This window comes from Drosophila eugracilis, unplaced genomic scaffold (genome assembly GCF_018153835.1).
Source record: "Drosophila eugracilis isolate 14026-0451.02 unplaced genomic scaffold, ASM1815383v1 contig_2154, whole genome shotgun sequence".
Taxonomy (NCBI): Eukaryota; Metazoa; Arthropoda; class Insecta; order Diptera; family Drosophilidae; genus Drosophila; species Drosophila eugracilis.
Window position 1 is genome coordinate 41,022 of NW_024573038.1, and position 19,198 is coordinate 60,219.

Below are 19,198 nucleotides of genomic sequence, written 5' to 3' on the forward strand. Positions count from 1 at the left end.
TAGGGTGTGCCGTAAAAACATATGTGCGTTGCTTCTTTATGTACATATGTTAAGATGGTCGTACATTAAAAAGTGTGCATCTGGATTATCTGCTTTTATGTATGGATATGTGTGTTTGTGGAAACTGGGAAATATGTTTGCTTTTTTTTTTCGCGACACCCGTTGCTTAACGTGCAACCCACCTCCCGCACAACCGACCGAGGGGCGCTGCCGTCTATCGTACGGCTCGGAACCCGGGGATAGTACCGAGTGTAAAATTAAATAAATAAATAAATTAAATATGTGCTAAGTGGTTTAGTAAGACAATTTTTACGTTAGTAGGAGAAGTATTGGATGTAATGTGGTAGAGGGTATTGTAACTCGAACATAATACCCTAAATGGTTCATGAAGGGCAAAGTCCGAGCTGCAATGTCCCAAGGATAAGGGAATTTAGTTTCTAGTGGGCCTAGCAGGCACATTGATGTTTAAGCGACCTATTAGGGCTTGGCTATCAATATCCCCACTAATAAGATTGTTAATAAAAACAACGCCAAGCATTGTCCTACGGTTAGTAAAGGTCGGTAACAGAGAACGTCAAGGGTGCCTTTTTTCGGCACCCGAATTACATTCATACATTTCGAGTGTGTGTCGCACTCATGAACAGCAAGAAAAGAGCACACACCCGGAGTGCACAGATCGCTTTGTGCGTTTTGGGTGTTTGCGTTTTTGAAACCCGCTCAATTCTAGGCACATGATCCTAATGCACAGACACCCGACACACTCATAGCAAATAAAGCGAGTGTCTGAGACACCCATGTTTTTGGGAAAAGTGAGTCGGGTGTCTTGAAAATGAGTCGGGTGTCTTGAAATGATTCGAGTGTCTTGAAATGAGTCGGGTGTTTCGGGTGTCTTCGACTGATCTGAGTGTTTCGGGTGTCTTCAGCTGTATTGCATGAGCAGGTCATTGAGGGTTGACCGAATAATTTTACATGAAAGGAAGGAAGGAAATCCCAATAATGACCCCTTAAAAAAGGCCAAATATTTTAGGATTTTCCATGTCAGGCCATCTACCTGCTATTCGCAGTGCAATTGACTTATGATCTGTTTTCTTATACGCATCTGCAAAAAACGGGAATACATTTGCAGGTGGATGGTTTGATAACAACACGGAAAATCCTAAAATATTGATGCAATGTACGTTTTTTGGGTTTTTTAAGACTTTGTCATTGAATACTTGTAATCATTATAAACTCTTATTTTTTAATATTAGTTACTGAAGACGGCAATAATTTGTATTATTAGAAATATACTTTTCTAAGATTAAATTATTGGGATTTCCTTCCTTCCTCTCATGTAAAATTATTCGGTCAACCCTCAATGACCTGCTCATGCAATACAGCTGAAGACACCCGAAACACTCAGATCAGTCGAAGACACCCGAAACACCCGACTCATTTCAAGACACTCGAATCATTTCAAGACACCCGACTCATTTCAAGACACTCGACTCATTTTCAAGACACCCGACTCACTTTTCCCAAAAACATGGATGTCTCAGACACTCGCTTCATTTGCTATGAGTGTGTCGGGTGTTTGTTGAAAAGTGTACTGGGTGCGCAAGTGCACATTCGAAATGAGCTTGTGCAAGGCACACACCCTTATTTTAGGGTGCCGATCACACTCTGAGTGCCGAAAAGGCACACATGATTCGAGTGCACTCATTGTCTGGGTGTACCCTTGCCGTTCTCTGGTCGGTAAGTTTATTAGTAATAGTCTGCTTTTATAGGAGGGAAGATGTAAGTTTGAATCCCAATTTTGGCCACGAAGAGCAAATAAGAGAAAGCTTTTTTGGATTGATTCTATACGGTCTTGGAGGACCGCGTACCGGGGGTTCCAGACGCAAGATCCATACTCTAAGATCGGACGAACGAGAGAGACATATAAAGTTTTGGTTACGTAAGGGTCATTAAATTCTTTCGACCATCTTTTTGTAAAACCTAACTCACCTCTGGCTTTGTTAACCATGGAAAATATGTGGTCGGAAAATGTAAGTTTGGCATCCAATAGGACACCTTAGTCGTCTACTATCTTAATTCTATCTAGGGTTAGAGGTCATTACTTTACAAGGTCATTACTTTACACTTAGAGCCGTTAAGATTTAGTAAGTTTGCAGAGCACCAAAATTGAAAGTTGTTAGGGTCAGATTGTAGTTTTCTCTGGTAGCACGCATCTTTATATTGAATACAAAGTTTCACATCATCTGCGTACATTAAAATAAAAAAATTTTTTTAAGCGATTTATGGATATATCATTTATGAATAATGTGAAAAATAGCGGACCCAAATGGCTTCCCTGAGGGACACCGGATGAAGCATAAATCGGACCAGACAAGACATCTTTAAATAAAACACGTTGCGTTCTACCAGTCAGAAAACTTTTAAACCACCTAAGAAGATCGCATGGGAATCCGATTAAGTCAAGTTTATGAACTAAAAGTGAGTGATTTACAGAGTCAAATGCTTTACTAAAGTCAGTGTAGATGACATCTGTCTGAAGACTTTTTCGGAACCCAGTGATGACATAAGAGGTAAATTCAAGTAAGTTTGTAGTTGTAGACCGTCGAGTCATGAAACCATGTTGATATGGAGATATTACTGATCTACACTGGTGTTGTAAATGGCACAATGGCACAATAATTTTCTCAAAGAGTTTAGGAATTGCTGATAATTTAGAGATACCTCTATAATTACCAGCATCCGAAGTTTTCCTTTTCTTGTGTAAAGGAATGATGAAAGATTCCTTCCAAATAGGGGAAACGTAGTCGTTTCAAGCGAGAGGTTAAATAGTTTGAGAAGAGGATTGCAAATGAAAGACGCGCAGTACCTAAGCACATAGCCGGGAACGCCGTCGTGGCCCGGAGAGTAGGTCAGCTTAATACTCTGAAGATCCTTAAGAATACCACTCTTAAATAGAAAAGGTTCGACTGCGGAACACCGTAGACATAAGGCTGCCTAGTGGTTGTCGAAGGTGAATATGTGGTTTGAAAAAACTTGACGAACATATCGGCTATTGCCTGATCAGTTTTCGCCGTTGAGTTTTCAAACGTTAGTGCTGAAGGAAACGTTTTTGGTCTACGCTTAGTCTTAACGAAATTATAAAACTTTTTCGGATCCTGTGTAAATTGGGTCCTACAACGACCTAATAATTTTTATAACACTGAGCGTTAAGCACGGTAAAATTTGACCGAGCAATTAAGTATTGAGAGTAACTGAACTTTATATTTTTTAAGGTGCTTAAGCCCTTGGTATACCAAGGAGGGTTATCCGTTCTGGGCGGGTACCTAATCGGAACACATACTCGTATATCAAAAATTAGGTTTAATGCATGGTAGAATATGTTTAAAACTGAAGTCATATCATTGTATGCGTAGAGATCGGACCAGTCAAAATCAGAGATAAGAATATTAAGTTTTAATTGTATGTTTTATACTTTGAAATTATAAATGATGTAGATGTAAATGTCATTTTCAAAAATTTTTTTGGGGGGGGATATTATTTTAAAAATTAATATTTAAACCATTCATAAAAAAATAAGAAAAAAAAAAATTAAAAAAAAAAAAAAAAAAAAAAAAAAGAAAAAAAAAAAACAAATTAAAAAAAAATAAAATTAAAAAAAAAAAAAAAAAAAAAAAAAAATAAAAAAAATCCCTCCCCCCCCCCCCCCAAAAATTTTAAAATTTTGTAAAACAATAACGGGTATCTTATAGTCGCGGCACTCGACTATAGCGTTTCCTCTTGTTTTTTTATGTACATTTGTAGAGATGGTCGGGCATCTGTACGTACATTAAAGAGTGCGCAACTGGATTACATGTGCGTATGAACACGAATATGTATGGAAATTGAGAAATATGAAGAGCAAAGCCGGAAAATGGCGGTCGTGTGAAGATGGAAATGGCAATACGAAAAAAGAAGCCGGAACATGGCGATCGTTTGCACAAATGGAAATAGCAATACGAAAAAAAGAAGCCGGAATATGGCGATCGTATGCACAAATGAAAATAGCCGATCAGACAGATATAAGAAAGTTGGGTTCGTGGGAAATATCTGTCTGGTCGGCAATGGAAATATTGAAACTTCGTATTTATCTTGATTGAATTGCAAATCCGCCTGTTGAACGCTGGTACTGGTGAGATCCGGCTCGAAGGACCATGTTCTGGAGGGGGGCGGATTTTTTAACCGATGCTCTTTTTGATCGGTAAAAAAAAAGTTAACCCGTGGGCTGATTTAGACAGGTTCACCATTTATTCACTGTGGTCGCCGACCTTGCTGTTACAACTGGTAGCTTAGAACTCACTTAAGGCTACGGGGGGAAATTGCAAGAGCCCCTCGGAGAGCGAAGGGAATACCCTTAACATTGCGAGAGAGTGAAATGCGAGCGATCTGGAAGAACTGTTCTCACGACTGTTAAGGCTCCAGGGCCGGTTGGGAGGGAAATGGAATTGGGCCGCTTTGGCGCGAACAAGTGTCAATCCACCATATAAGGTGTTTTTATGAACTTCGTCATTTATGAGCCACAAAAAAAGTGATTTTCTAATTATAATTGGATGTTTCACGTCATATGGCACCTTTGCACTCTGAAGTCGTCCTCTTACCCTTAGAATACCATCCCCATCCAAGAAGGGGTTGAGTTCCAGCAATTTGCTCTTTGTTTTTAAAGCAATTTTAGAGCATGTTTTTGCGCATAATTCCAATTTGGGAATATGCTTTTTGTGAGGCATCGCAAAATCGAAAATTCTTGATGGTTGAGACAAAATTAGACGCTTTGTAATGCGACCTATTTTTGGACAGTCAACTAAAAATGTAATGCGACCTAATTTTGGACAGTCAACTAAAAATGTGAACACATCCTGTTGGGCCAAGCAACTAAAGCAAAGACGGATGAGCAGCGGCGGGTTTATCAGCACATTCTAGGTTGTTTTTAATCTCAGTTAATTTGATTTGGTTTGATTTGAACTCGTAATAAAAATTTGGAAATTGAACCCCCGATGTATTTAAAAGCTAAAAAATCTTAGTTGCTCAACACTACAATTCGTCTTCACTAATTGAGATTTTTTCCGCTGCATTGCATTATTTTGTCATCGTTTGACACCCACTACCGTAAGTTCATGTCAGCCTTTTCCATTATGTTTCTTAGCTGTGTTTCCATCCTAATGCATTCGCCTATTGTGCTACCACCAGTAATGAGATCATCCGTGTAAAAATCTTCTCAATCTTCTCTTTTATTCTCATAAAGGGATGGTTGCTTGGCAAACTTTGCTTGCCAATTCCTGTAGGCAACGAACGGCTAGAAACGATGCCGCTGAAGTTGTCAATGTTGTCAGCTTGTACTCCTTGACTCCTGGTACTCCTGGTCCGCTTGTGCAATCTTGATTTGGCGATATTTGTTTTCAATGTCAGCCTATCATTACATACTGCCATTGTAACTATTTTAACAAAATGTTAAAGATCTCTTTTTGAATTTTAGGCCAACTAACATTACATAATTTAGGCTTAAACGATTGGATGTTTTGGCTGAAGCATCAAAAACTACTCGAAGTTTTGTAGTTAAGCTGTTGGGTCTGATGACTGCTTGATGTGGCAACACGTTGATCACATCTGATTCTTTCCTCCGAATCATTGGTTTCCTCTTCTAGTTCCCAGATGCTCTGGCTATGTTGCCCGAGACAATACATCCGAATGTGGTTTTTTGTCCCAGTGTGTCTTTTGACCCTTTGACTTGGCCCAACATGATTAGTGGGAATAAATCAACGCCAACACAAGAATCAAAAGACTGTTTTCGCATGTTCTAGAAAAGCTGATATCTCGGTAACTATAAAAGATGGAAAGTTCGGATTAAGCATGTAGGTTTTTATGATGCTCCAAATGCAAATTATTTTTTCCCATCTAGCCACGCCCACCCTAACGCCCACAAAAACCGGGAAAACCAAAATGCAAAAATCTCGGAAACTATAAAAACTACAAAGCTTTGCTTAAGAATACGTATTTAAGAGATGCCTCTGCATCTTGTCATCCGGCCATGCCGACTCTTAAGCCCACAAACCGCGAAAAACTGTGGCGTCCAAAATATTATTATGAATGCCTTCGTTTGACCTCGTATAACTTATTTCTATTAATATCTATCAAAGATTTGCCTCACATGGGCAATGACGTCACTATCAATTACTCAACATGCTTTCTCTGACAATAGCTGGCGCCTTGTGAATTTATACTATTTTAAAATTATGTAAAACAGTAACGGGTATCTTATAGTCGCGGCACTCGACTATAGTGTTTCCTCTTGTTTTTTACTAAAATCAGCGTGCTTGCTAGCAACGTATCTTGCCCTTTGTGCTGGTTGAGGCAGTTACTGCTAACTGAATCCTTGGTATTTGTTTTCTCATGGAGTAAGTTATTATTGGCCCTGGAGCTATGGGTGCCCAAGCATTTATAGCATAAGTAGTCCTTCAACACAAATTCTTTACTTTTTTCGACTGTTTCTGCTTTGAATTTTTGTCATCTGCCAATTTCATGCCACTATTTTGCATTGAATCTATTGAGTTGTAAAATTGCTGCAGCACATTATCCAACTCCTGAGTTGCCTTGGCCTTCCTTACAGTTGCTCTTAAAGTTGTAGGGCTTGAGAAAATTTTCGCAGCAATATTTGAGCGAAAATGGCATCAACTTCTTTGCAAATTTGGCCTTTTCCTTTGATATTAGCTCTCACTCTTATGCTGTGTCCAGGAATTTACCGATACTGGCTTCATCATTGTTTTTCAGCAGTTCCATGTCCAACAGTTGGTTGACGCGGTCAGCAAATATTTTGCGCTTTTTTTCGTAGCGTTTGCATATTAGTTCCCATGCCGCGTTATAGCGACTACCATTTGTCTTCTTCTTTAAGCATGATTTTAGGTAATTCTAATTGCTATTAATCACCTTGGAGAATAATTCGATGAATGTGGGTCCCTCTTTTGGGTTTCTATTAAATTGAGGAAGATCCACACTTGGTAGCTCCGGAGTCTCTTTTTTATGATGCTCAAATCGCTTATTATACCTGTTACTCGTAGAGTAAAAGGGTATATTAGATTCCTTTAAAAGAATGTAAAAGGTAGAAGGAAGCGTTTCCGACCCTATAAAGTATATATATTCTTTATCAGGATCAATGGCAAGGAAGATTGAGCCATGTCCCTCTGTCCGTTCGTCCGTCCGTCTGTCCGTGATCTGTGCGAGTTAGGATTACGATCATGCTCTCTCTCTCATATGTTAATTAGTTCTGAGCCGACAGCCAAAGATTAAAGGCACGTCTTCTAAATCAAGTGTATCATTTTTGTCAACGTCACTGATCGTGGCCACCATCAGGTCTTGATCGGTGCTTCGCAGCGCCACACGACTGTAGAGACGCCTACCGAGTGACCGACCGTTGTAGGCAGCTTATCTGGCGCCCGATCGAGTCGAAGACCCCGACAAGATCTTCAACACTCGAAGTCACGAGAAAAAAACATCATCTTAAGATTGGTACCCTAGGACAGACTATTCTGGACGCACAGAAGACTACGAAAAAGAAGAAAGAAAATTTTCATAGATTCATGTAAGTGAAACCTTTTTTATGAATCGCCAGATATATTAAAACAAATCAATAATAAAATAATATATTTAAATTTGCGTTATTTCCTATAAAACATTTATTTTTGAAAACACTGTCGGCATTATAGTCAAGAAGATAGAGTAACTTATTTCTTTGAGTGTCGCGGTGTTTTTTTTCCCGAATCAGTGAAACACATTTTGCGGAGAAGAGTACGGTAAATCGATAAGCGCTTAGCTTAGCGCCTAGCTTGGTGACGATTGAATTTATTTTGAGACTTCTTTATGTGTGTTGTGCGCAAGCTTGCGTTTGGTTTGATAGCGATTGTATAAGGGATTCAGAGTCTGAAGACTTGGTTGTTCAACTAAGTAATCTCTCTATATCAAGAGAGGCCGCCGAGGAGAGAGAGGATCCACAACAACTGCAGGCAATCATAAATCCAGCAGTTTCGGCTGTATTACAGGTGCAGAACAAGAGTTTAAACAGAAGTTGAGGGAAGTAACTGATAGGCGGGGGAATCACGAAAGTTTTTAGTAGACAAAGCTACATTAAGAGTGAGATTGGGTCAATTCCCATTGATTTTCCATTTACTCTCAAGTCGCTTCGTGGGTTTGGAAAATATAACACATATGCTAGTTTTATCTGATTTGTGTAGAAAGCCCTTTCTTCTTATTAGCCGGACTTAAAACTTTTAACGGCATAATTGGCCTTGACCTGTTAGCGCAAGTAGGGGCGACCATTGACCGTAAAAACAATTCCATTAGATTTAATGGGGGACGTGAGGATCTGCACTTTCAAACATGCGCTCAGGTTAACTTTACGTGTATTGAAGGTATTGTCGTGCCAGGGGAAATTGAGCCAGTATATTCAAAGCAATACCCGTTTCTGTTGCATACTGCCGATTTTATCAGTCAGGAGATCAAAGACTTACCAAAAAATTGCATAATTCGACCATCTCGGTCTCCCTACAATAACCCCATATGGGCTGTAGGTAAAAAAGGTACCGACTCCTCGGAATCGCCAAATAAACGCTTAGTAGTCGATTTTAGAAAATAAATTCGAAAACTTTTGCGATATATACCCAATGCCGAGTATAAATATGATGCTGTCGAATCTGGGAAGGGCAAAATTTTTCACTACGCTCGACCTTAAGTCCGGATATCACCAGATAGAACTTTCGGAATTGGATAGGGAGAAAACTTTTTTTTTGGTCAACGGAGGCAATTACGAGTTCTGCCGCCTACCTTTCAGACTGAAGAATGCTTCAAGCATTTTTTAAAGAGCAATAGTCAATGTTCTATGGGAGAAAACAGAAAAGATCTGTTACGTCTATGTGGATGACGTTATTGTCTTTTCAGAATCTGAAGAGTCTCATGTTGGCCATATCGCGGAGGTTTTAAAGAGCCTGCAGGAAGGAAACATGCGAGTGTCCAGAGAAAAGTCACATTTTCTTAAGGAAAGTGCCGATTTCCATGGTTTTAGTGACACAAAAGAGGGTATTAGGACAATTAAAATCCATCAAGGAGCTTAAACAGCCAAGTAATTAGTTCGAGCTGAGATCGTTCTTGGGCTTAGCAACTATCGATGCTTCATCAAAATTTCACATCAGTAGCGATACCGCTCAAAAGGCATTTCGGTGAGCTTTGATAAGTCCCAGTTAGGAGCAATTAAGAAGCTTAGAAATATCCTTGCTTTAAAGGACGTTATCCTTCATTACCCAGATTTTACGCGGCCTTATGATTTGACAACTGATGGTTCATCCTTTGGCATAGGTGCAATCTTGTCTTAGGGAAATAGGCCTATAACGATGATACCATAACGCTGAAAGATAAGGAATTGAATTATGCCACGAACGAAAGGGAGTTACTAGCAATTGTATGGGCCTTGGATAATATTCGTCACTACCTTTATGGAAAAAGTGACATAAACATATTAACGGACCGTCAGCCCCTTATATTTGCGGTCTCTGATAAGAATCCTAATTCAAAACTTAAGCGTTGGAAGGCCCGCATTGAAGAAAGTGGTGCAAAGGTCATGTATAAGCCAGGGAAAGAACACTATGTGGCGGACGCTTTGTCGCGACAAGGTAGTTACTCCTTGCAAGGCTCAGCGGAGTCAGATCGAGTCACTATTCACAGTGAAGTGTCATAAACTCTTGTCATTGAGGCCCCAGAAAAGCCACTAAACTGTTTGAAAACCCAGATCATATTGAACGAGGCGTCCGCGTCAAATAAGCGACAATTTATAGTCCTTGATACTAAGACTCGCCATCAAATTGATTTTTCTGATTGGGAGACATTAGTGGACTTAGTGAGGGACGTAGTAACTAACACCTAACGTCGTGAATGCCATACATTGTAAGCTTCCAGTATTGGCCCGTATTCAAGATAGTCTGGTTCGGCTATTCCCGGCCTCTAAGTTATTAAGCCGGACGAGCAAAAAGTAATACTAGTTGTGGAGCATAACAGGGCTTACAGATCTGCCCAAGAGAATATTAAATAAGTGCTGCTTGACTATTATTTTCAAAAATGGGTAAAATAGCGGGCGAAATCGTTCTTAATTGCAGAATTTGTCAGAAGGCCTAATATACTAGGCACCCATTAAAGCGGGAATTAGGAATTACCCCAATACCATCGCGGGTGAGAGAGATGCTACACATGGACAATTTCTCAACAGGGAGAAAGTACCTTCTCTATCGATAAATTCAGGAAGTTTGCGGTGGTCCAGCCAATAGCATCGCGTGCTATATTAGATGTAAAAATCCCAATCCTTCAACTGGTGAATCTTTTTCCTAATGTTAGATCGATTTATTGCGATAATGAAGCATCGTTGTCATGCTGAAAAATCATTACGATATCGATATGGCAAGTGCCCATCTTTACACAGTACGTCAAATGGAGAGGTGGAAAGATTCCTCAGTACTCTTATATAAATAGCCAGGTCTGAAATTGGAAAGGAAAATAGACGATGTCATGTAATAATTTCTTCAGACCATAGAGTACAATAGGTCCTTAATAGAAAACCTGTTGAGATCAATAATGCTAGTGCTGACTTTGCCCCGGATAAAATTATGAACCTTAAAAAATGAGACAGTTTTAGTAAAAACCCACAGGAGATTGGGGGATGAGCTTACGCCTCTGTATGACGAGAATAGAATTGATGCCGACACTGGGACAACGGCCTTATTAAAGGGAGGGTGGTCCACAAGGCCAATATTCGACAAGGGCCACCTAAAAATAAAAATTATTCTTAGGCTTACCGTGCCAAATTGCAAATTGAAAACTGGAAAAGGTAGAGTCTTACCATCAATTTCGTAGTGCAGGCCCAGAAAAACGCTCACACAACCATTGGTAAAAATCAAGGAAATAACAGATAACGGATTTAAAGTTGTCTCCGCGAAAGCGTTATGTGTTAAAATTAAATTGAAAATGACTTATCTGCATTCACTCTTTCAAAAGTAAATGTTTTAAATAATTTAAACTTGTGTCCCAAAGGCGATTCTGAAAGAGGGTTGAACAAGGGACAACTTAGAAAGCAGCTTAATGTGGTTAAAATAAAACAAGAGGAAAGGCTATAGTCGAGTGCCGCGACTATAAGACACCCGTTTCTGTTTTACACAATTTTAAAATATTCATTTTGCTAGTGGAAAATACCCAAGTGCTACCTATTGTCGGAGAAAGCATGTCGAGTAACAGATAGTGACGTCACGGTCCATGTGAAGCCTTATAATCTAAATTTCTTCATAAACAGCGAAATAATGTTCCGATTTGAAAAATCTTTGGTAAATTGATAAATATTAACAGAAATAAGTTATACAATGTCAAACGAATGTAATATTATTATAGACGCCACAGTGTTCCGCAGTTTGTGAGCGTTCGAGTGGGTGTGGCCGAATGAAAACTCGTGGGAAGTTGCAGTGACATCCCTTAAAATACGTATTCTTAAGGCTAACTTTCTAGCTCTTTTAATTCCCGAGATTTTTGCATTTCTTCGAGTTTTGTGGGCGTTAGGGTGGGAAAAAACAATTCGTATTTGGGGCATCATAAAAATTTACATGAATAATCCGAACTTTCACTTATAGTTAGTTAGTTTTCGAGATATAAATAAACTTGAGCTGTCCCGGGACCTCAAGAATCTTCATGCTTAATCTCATCTTTGTATCTGCTATAGTTCCTGAGATCTCAGCGATCATACGGACGGACGGACGGACGGACGGACAGACGGACATGGCTCAATCGACATCGCTATTGATCCTGATCAAGAATATATATACTTTATAGGGTCGGAAACGCTTCCTTCTATCAAACACTTCACTTCTCTTTCAAAGCGAACGGTTTAGTTTTTGGCGTGTTCTCGAGCGATCTGTTTCTCTCAAACTCCCTTTCTTCTTCCCTTTAATATTTATCTGGCACAGTGGTTTACATATTATTAATTATTTGCCCAAATTTGCGCTATTATGTGTTGCATTAAAAAATGCAATAAAATTGTGTCGGTTGAACAAGTAAACGTCCACGGTTGGCTGGGTGATAACATGGCGCACTCCAAGTGTGCAGGGTGTAAGTCAGCCACCATTCCGTATGCTTTGGGTCGTTCCGACTCTGGCTTACACTACTGTTGTGACAGATGTCGTGAGGCCCAGAAGGAAATTAGATCGTTTATGCGGCAGACTAAAAAGGGGTTCGGTCAGGTATTGGTTGCTTTTCGCAAAGCTGACGACCTGTTTTCTGCGCTGGACACTCAGTTCAACAATTTACAACTGGTGATTGAGTCTCCTAAGCGCATAAAACGACCCGTTTGCCGCCGGCGGTTACCGCCAGTAATGCAAATAACTCCCTTCTCCCTCCGTCTGATGTTCAACAGTCTCCTTCATTGTCACCGCTGCCGTCCACCACTCCAATCGTGACAACACCGTTAACAGCCCATATATCGGATCCCGAAAATGTTGCTAAGGTGCGTAGGCATTTGTCCGATGAGCAGTCCGAGTTAATCGCATTGGACCCTCCCGTGCCAAATGTTCTACAAGCACAAAAGAATTTACCCTTGACTCACCAGAGGAGCTTATGGTCCGGTTTACCGGCACCCACTGGTAGCGTGGGTAAACCAGCCGCCCCGCCAAAGCCCTTGATTGGTATTCATCTAGAGAAACACATTTTTGTTTCGCGGCCTTTCCCTAATACGTCCGATTCGGACATCTTAGCTTACATTCAAGCAAAACCTTAAGTCGATATTAGGGTGGAAAATATCACTAAGTATAAATATTCCTACGCTAGGAACGTGGCATCTTTCAAGATCCGTGTTCCTCCGATGGCTTTTGACGATATCTGTTCGACCAATTTCTGGCCGCAACATATTTTCGTTCAAGAACATCAGCTTAAAAATAAAAAGAAGAAAAAAAGTCGCCCTTTAGGAGTAAAGCTTCCACAAGTAAACGCACCTGCCAACCTAAAAAACTAACATCATTCATTATTCTTTCGTACCAGAACACAAAAGGCTTACGCTCTAAGCTTTCTGATTTGTTCTCGGTAAGCTTCTCGTTTGAATCCCAGGTCATTGTGTTTACCGAAACCTGGATAACTCCAGAAATTCTTAATTCTGAAGTTTTCGCCAGTAGGTACACAATACGAGTATATAGGCCAGAGCGATCCTTAGGAAATGGTGGTGGAGTCCTAATTTCAGTGGACTCTAATCTCGTTTCCGAGGTGATAAATCTTCAAACTGGAGACTTAGAATTTATCACATTTAAAATTTCATTCTCTAGGTTAAATTTGTATATCTCTTGCTCTTATATTCCGCCTAAGTCCGATTCCTTGACATATGAGCAGCACCTAGCAGCCATTCAGTCTGTCTTCTCAATGTTATCAGACATGGATCAGCTGGTGGTGTTGGCTGATTTCAACTTACCCCAGGTGGCTTGGTCCATAACCGATAACCCCTTAGCTTTAACACGTCGCATCACGACTTTACTGCTGGCATGTTAGACATGTCACTGGCTCAAATGAATCATATAGGGAATTCTTTAGATCATTTGCTCGATCTGTGCTTTCTCTCTGATACGGACGCCATATATCTAAAAATCTTTGCTATCGTTTGGAAAATCTACTGCAAGCATGGATCAGGAAATTGCCGATCTTTTTGCACAGTTTTTTCAAACCACCTATTCAGCTTTGTTAAGAAACGCGCAGACTTACGCTTATGATATCCCCCGGTACAACTTTATTTCCCTACCCACCTTGTCGGAATGTGGGTCCAGACGGGGTACCGGGCTGTGTGCTTAGGTACTGCTCTGCTCTTTTTATTTCTTTAATTCGTCCGATTCTGGAATATGGATCATGTATCTGGGACCCCCAGTATGGGGTTCTCCAGTGCCTTATTGAATCCATCCAAAATAATTTTTTAATATTTGCTCTCCGCGGTCTCAACTGCGATACAAACATACACCTTCCCTCTTATAAAAGTAGACTCTTTCAAATAAACTTGCTACCCCTTGCTAATCGTAGGACGATGCTTGTCGTGTCGTGTTTATCCATAATCTTCTTAACGGTGAAATTGATAGCCAGGCCCTTCTAGGCCGCTTGAATATCCATGTACCCCTTAGGATTACTACAGTAATTACATCGGTACCAACAGATCCGTGAGCAGCACGTGCCACGGCGTAACTCCCTGCAAGACCTGTGCTGGCGGAGAATATTGTGACCGAACACTCCGCCCCATTATTCCATAACTTTATCTGGCGCCCGATCGAGTCAAAGACCCCGACAAGATCTTCAAGTTTCGAAGACACGAGAAAAAAATCATCATCTTAAGATTGGTACCCTAGGACGGACTATTCTGGACGCACAGAAGACTACGAAAAAGAAGAAAGAAAATTTTCATAAATTCATGTAAACCTTTTTATGAATTGCCAGATATATTAAAAAAAATCAATAATAAATTAATATATTTAAATTTGCGTTATTTCCTATAAAAAATTTATTTTTGAGAACACTGTCGGCATTATAGTCAAGAAGATAGAGTAACTTATTTCTTTGTATGTCACGGTGTTTTTTTTCCTGAATCAGTAAAACCCATTTTGCGGAGAAGAGTACGGTAAATAGATAAGCGCTTAGCTTAGCGCCTATCTTGGTGACGGTTGAATTTATTTTGAGACTTCTTTATGTGTGTTGTGCGCTCGCTTGCGTTTGGTTTGATAGCGATTGTATAAGCGATTCAGAGTCTGAAGACTTGGTTGAACGAACGTACATAGTACAGGAGAGAAGTCACTGATAGGTTGAGAGAAGTCACTGATAGGTTTAGCGCTGCGACAGTATCTGCCTCTAATATTGCAGTATACTTGCCTGTTGTCGGATACAGTAATGTGCTTTGTGACGAAGGCCTTAAAATCATTGCCAGAGTTTGATGGGTCACAGGGAAAATATAATATGTTTCTTGGCGACTGGCAGCACTTGGCGGTATAAAGGTTGTTCTAAACATTAAAAGGCTGTTCTCATAATCCGTAACAAGTTTAGGGGATCTGCTGATACTGTCCTTTCATTCTTTAATACAGTTCTTAATTTTGATGCTATTATAAGCCGCCATGACTTTACCTATTCCGATAGGCATGTACAATGGCATACTTGCTCGACCAAGATCTTATGACACTACGGCAGGGGCAGATGTCTATCACACAGTTTTATGAGGAGCTTCAAAAGAAGCTGACTCTTCTTACAAATAAGACAAATATGACATATGAGACTGACCATGCCCGATATATGAATGATAAGTATAGGGCCGATGCCTTGCGTGTATTTATTTCCGGGCTGAAGAGAATCTTAAAGGAAGTGCTCTTTGCTGCTCAGCCTAAGGACTTGCCATCAGCCTTGGCAATGGCTCAGGAAATAGAGGCAAACCACGAGAGGCATGCCTTTTCTACAAATTATGCCAGGTCCGTTGAGGAGAAAAAGCTTATACAGACCCAGAGTCGTACATTGCATAGGACATCCTATTCCAACAACGATCAGATACTTAAAAAGGGGTGGAAAAATCCATATATTACCAGCGATCAAGTTCAAAGAACCATTATCGATTTTTCAACCGTCAAAGACTTACCAAAAAATGGTAGTCGGTTTTAGGAAATTAAATTTTAAAACTATTGCGTTATATACCCAATGTCGAATATAAATACGATACTGTCGAATCTGGGAAGGGCCAAATTTTTCACTACGCTCGACCTTAAGTCCGGATATCACCAGATAGAACTTTCGGAATTGGATAGGGAGAAAACTTTGGGAGAAAACAGAAAAGATCTGTTACGTCTATGTGGATGACGTTATTGTCTTTTCAGAATCTGAAGAGTCTTATGTTGACCATATCGCGGAGGTTTTAAAGAGCCTGCAGGAAAGAAACATGCGGGTGTCCAGAGAAAAGTAACATATTCTTAAGGAAAGTGTCGGTTTCGTTGGTTTTTTTGTCAAAAACGAGGGTATTAGGCCAAGCCAGGACAAGGTCAAGTTAAAAGCCATAAAGGAATTTAAACAGCCAAGTAATTTGTATGAACTGAGATCGTTCTTGGGCTTAGCAACTAGCGATGCTTAATCAAAGATTTCACATCAGTAGCGAGACCTCTGACAGAGTTACTGAAGGGTGAAGGTGGCAGGGTCAACAAATACCGTTCAAAAGGCATTTCGGTGAGCTTTGATAAGTCCCAGTTAAGCGCATTTGACAAGCTTAGAAATATCCTTGCTTGAAAGGACGTTATCCTTCATTACCCAGATTTTACGCGGCCATTTGATTTGACAACTGATGCTTCATGCTTGATGCTTTGGCATAGGTTCAGTCTTGTCTTAGGGAAATAGGCCTATAACGATGATACCCAGAACGCTGAATGATAGGGAATTGAATTATGTCATGAACGAAAGGGAGTCTTGAATAGTCTTCGTTACTACCTCTATGGGAAAAGTGACATAAACATGTTTACGGACCGTCACCCCCTTATATTTGCGGTCTCTGATAAGAATCCTAATTCAAAACTTAAGCGTTGGAGGCCCGAAATGAAAAAAGTGGTGCAAAGGTCATGTATAAGCCAGGGAAAGAACACTATGTGGCGGACGCTTTATGGCGACAAGGTAGTTACACAGTGAAGTGTCATCAACTCTTGTCATTGAGGCCCCAGAAAAGCCACTAAACTGTTTGAAAACCCAGATCATATTGGACGAGGCGTCCGCGTCAAATAAGCGACAATTTATAGATTGGGAGACATTAGTGAAGGACGTAGTAACACCCAACGTTGTGAATGCCATACATTGTAAGCTTCCAGTATTGGCCCGTATTCAAGATAGTCTGGTTCGGCTCGCGGGTGTGAGAGATGCTACACATGGACATTTTCTCAACAGGGGGAAAGTACTTTCTCACTGCTGTCGATAAATTCAGGAAGTTTGCGGTGGTCCAGCCAATAGCATCGCGTGCTATATTAGATGTGAAAATCCCAATCCTTCAACTGGTGAATCTTTTCCCCAATGTTAGATCAATTTATTGCGATAATGAGGCGTCGTTCACCTCCGAAACTATCGAAACTATCTTACGATCTATGCTGAAAAATCATTACGATATCGATATGGCAAATGCCCACCTTTACACAGTACGTCAAATGGAGAGGTGGAAAGATTCCTCAGTACTCTTGGAAAGGAAAATAGACAATGTCATGAAATAATTTCTTTAGGCGACCATAGAGTACAATAGGTCTTTTCACTCTGTCATTAATAGGAAGCCTGTTGAGATCATCCGTTCTAGTGCTGTCTTTGCCCCGGATATAATCATGAACCCTAAAAAGGCACAGCAGGAACAGTTAAGTCGGAACAATCCAGATCGACAGAATAGGGTATTCGACGTAAGTGAGAAAGTTCTAGTAAAAACCAACATGAGATTGGGGGATTATCATACGCCTCTGTATGTCGAGAATAGAATCGATGCCGACACTGGGACAACGGTTCTAATTAAAGGGAGGGTGGTCGCCAAGGTCAATATTCGATAAGGGCTTACCGTGATAAATTGTGTTAGGAACCCTTAACTCTGAAAACTGGCAAAGGTAGAGTCTTACCATCAATTTCGAAGTGCAGGCCCAGAACGCTCACACATCCATTGTCAAGACTCAAGGAACCAACAGATTATAGGGGATTGAAATTTGTCATTTATGCTGTCTCTTCTTCGCGAAAGCGTTATGTTTTAAAACTAAATTGAAAATGACTTATCTGCCTTCACTCTTTTAAAAGTTAATGTTTTTAATAACTAAAAGTTAAAACTAATGTCTAAAGGCGATTCTGAAAGAGGGTTTCACAAGCGTTAACTTAGAAAGCTGCTTAATGTGTCCAGTATCCAGAAGTTTCATTATTTAAAAGCACTGCTCGATGATGAGGCTGCTAACTTGGTGCGACACTTGGCTATGACGGACACGGTGAAGAACTCTGCGTCAGATTGGCTCAAGGAAAGATACAATCGTCCACGGCACATAGGAAACTCATTTTTGGAGCAGTTTATGAGCTTACCAGTAACAGCAATAACAGATTAATCAAAGTATGGGACGACGAAATTTTCGAGGTCTGGATGCGGTGAACCAAACTGAACTCGATTGCTGAATAATCTATATAACACTGAAGAAACTTGACGCTGATACACGGCACTGCTGAATTAAACGCATCATGACACCTAGGACATGAAAAACCTAGAAGGATTGCCCGGTCAATGGTTGCAATTGAAGGCAGTAGCTGCAAGATATGTAAATCTAGGGAGCACACTATTTATGGTTTGTCAGCAGTTTCTAAATATGTCCGGACTGCAAAGGCGATCTTTTACAAAGGATAAATCCCTAAGCTATAACTTTTTGCGATCTGGTCATGAGGGTGCAACAGGTGCAAGCCTTAATAGAAATGTAAATATTACAAAGGAAATCTACATGCTATTGGGACTCTTACTTAAGTGGTAGAGGAGATCGAACAACATAAGAAGCTTTGGTGACTCTCCGCCATTTGGCTCAAGAAGCGGGCACTTCAGCAGTAGTATGTGCACAACGCACCTATTGCCATGGTTTAGGTTTTGTTAAGCACGGGCTCAGAACTGTATTATGGATCAAAACTTTGTATCCAAGCTCTCGGATTGACACGTTCTGAATCAAACATCTTGGTTACTGGAATATCTTCGGTAAAAGCAGACACGACAAGGACCATATGCGTGTCAAAGTCGGTACCTACGACAAATTATTACGGCTAATCCAAGAAACGCTGTTTCTCTAACAACAACTATGGAAATACACGCCTCGCTTCAAAAGTTCAGGGGGCTAGAAAATGCAGATCCAACTTAACTCAAAAAATCTTGACTTTGCAGACATTCTAGAAAGTGTTCTGACGCACTTTAAATCTGTAGAGCGGGGACTACAACAGAACGAACATAAGCTTGGGGCACGTGCAAGAAGTGCCGCCAGACAAAGTTGCTGCCACAAATCGATTCTTTCTGCCACACCATCCGGTCGGATACTATTCGAGAGGTCATTTCGCGACGCCAATTACAAACGCATTCATGGAGATGTCAAATCCAACAGTTTGGCTACAATGGTTGTCGGAACGCTGGTTCATC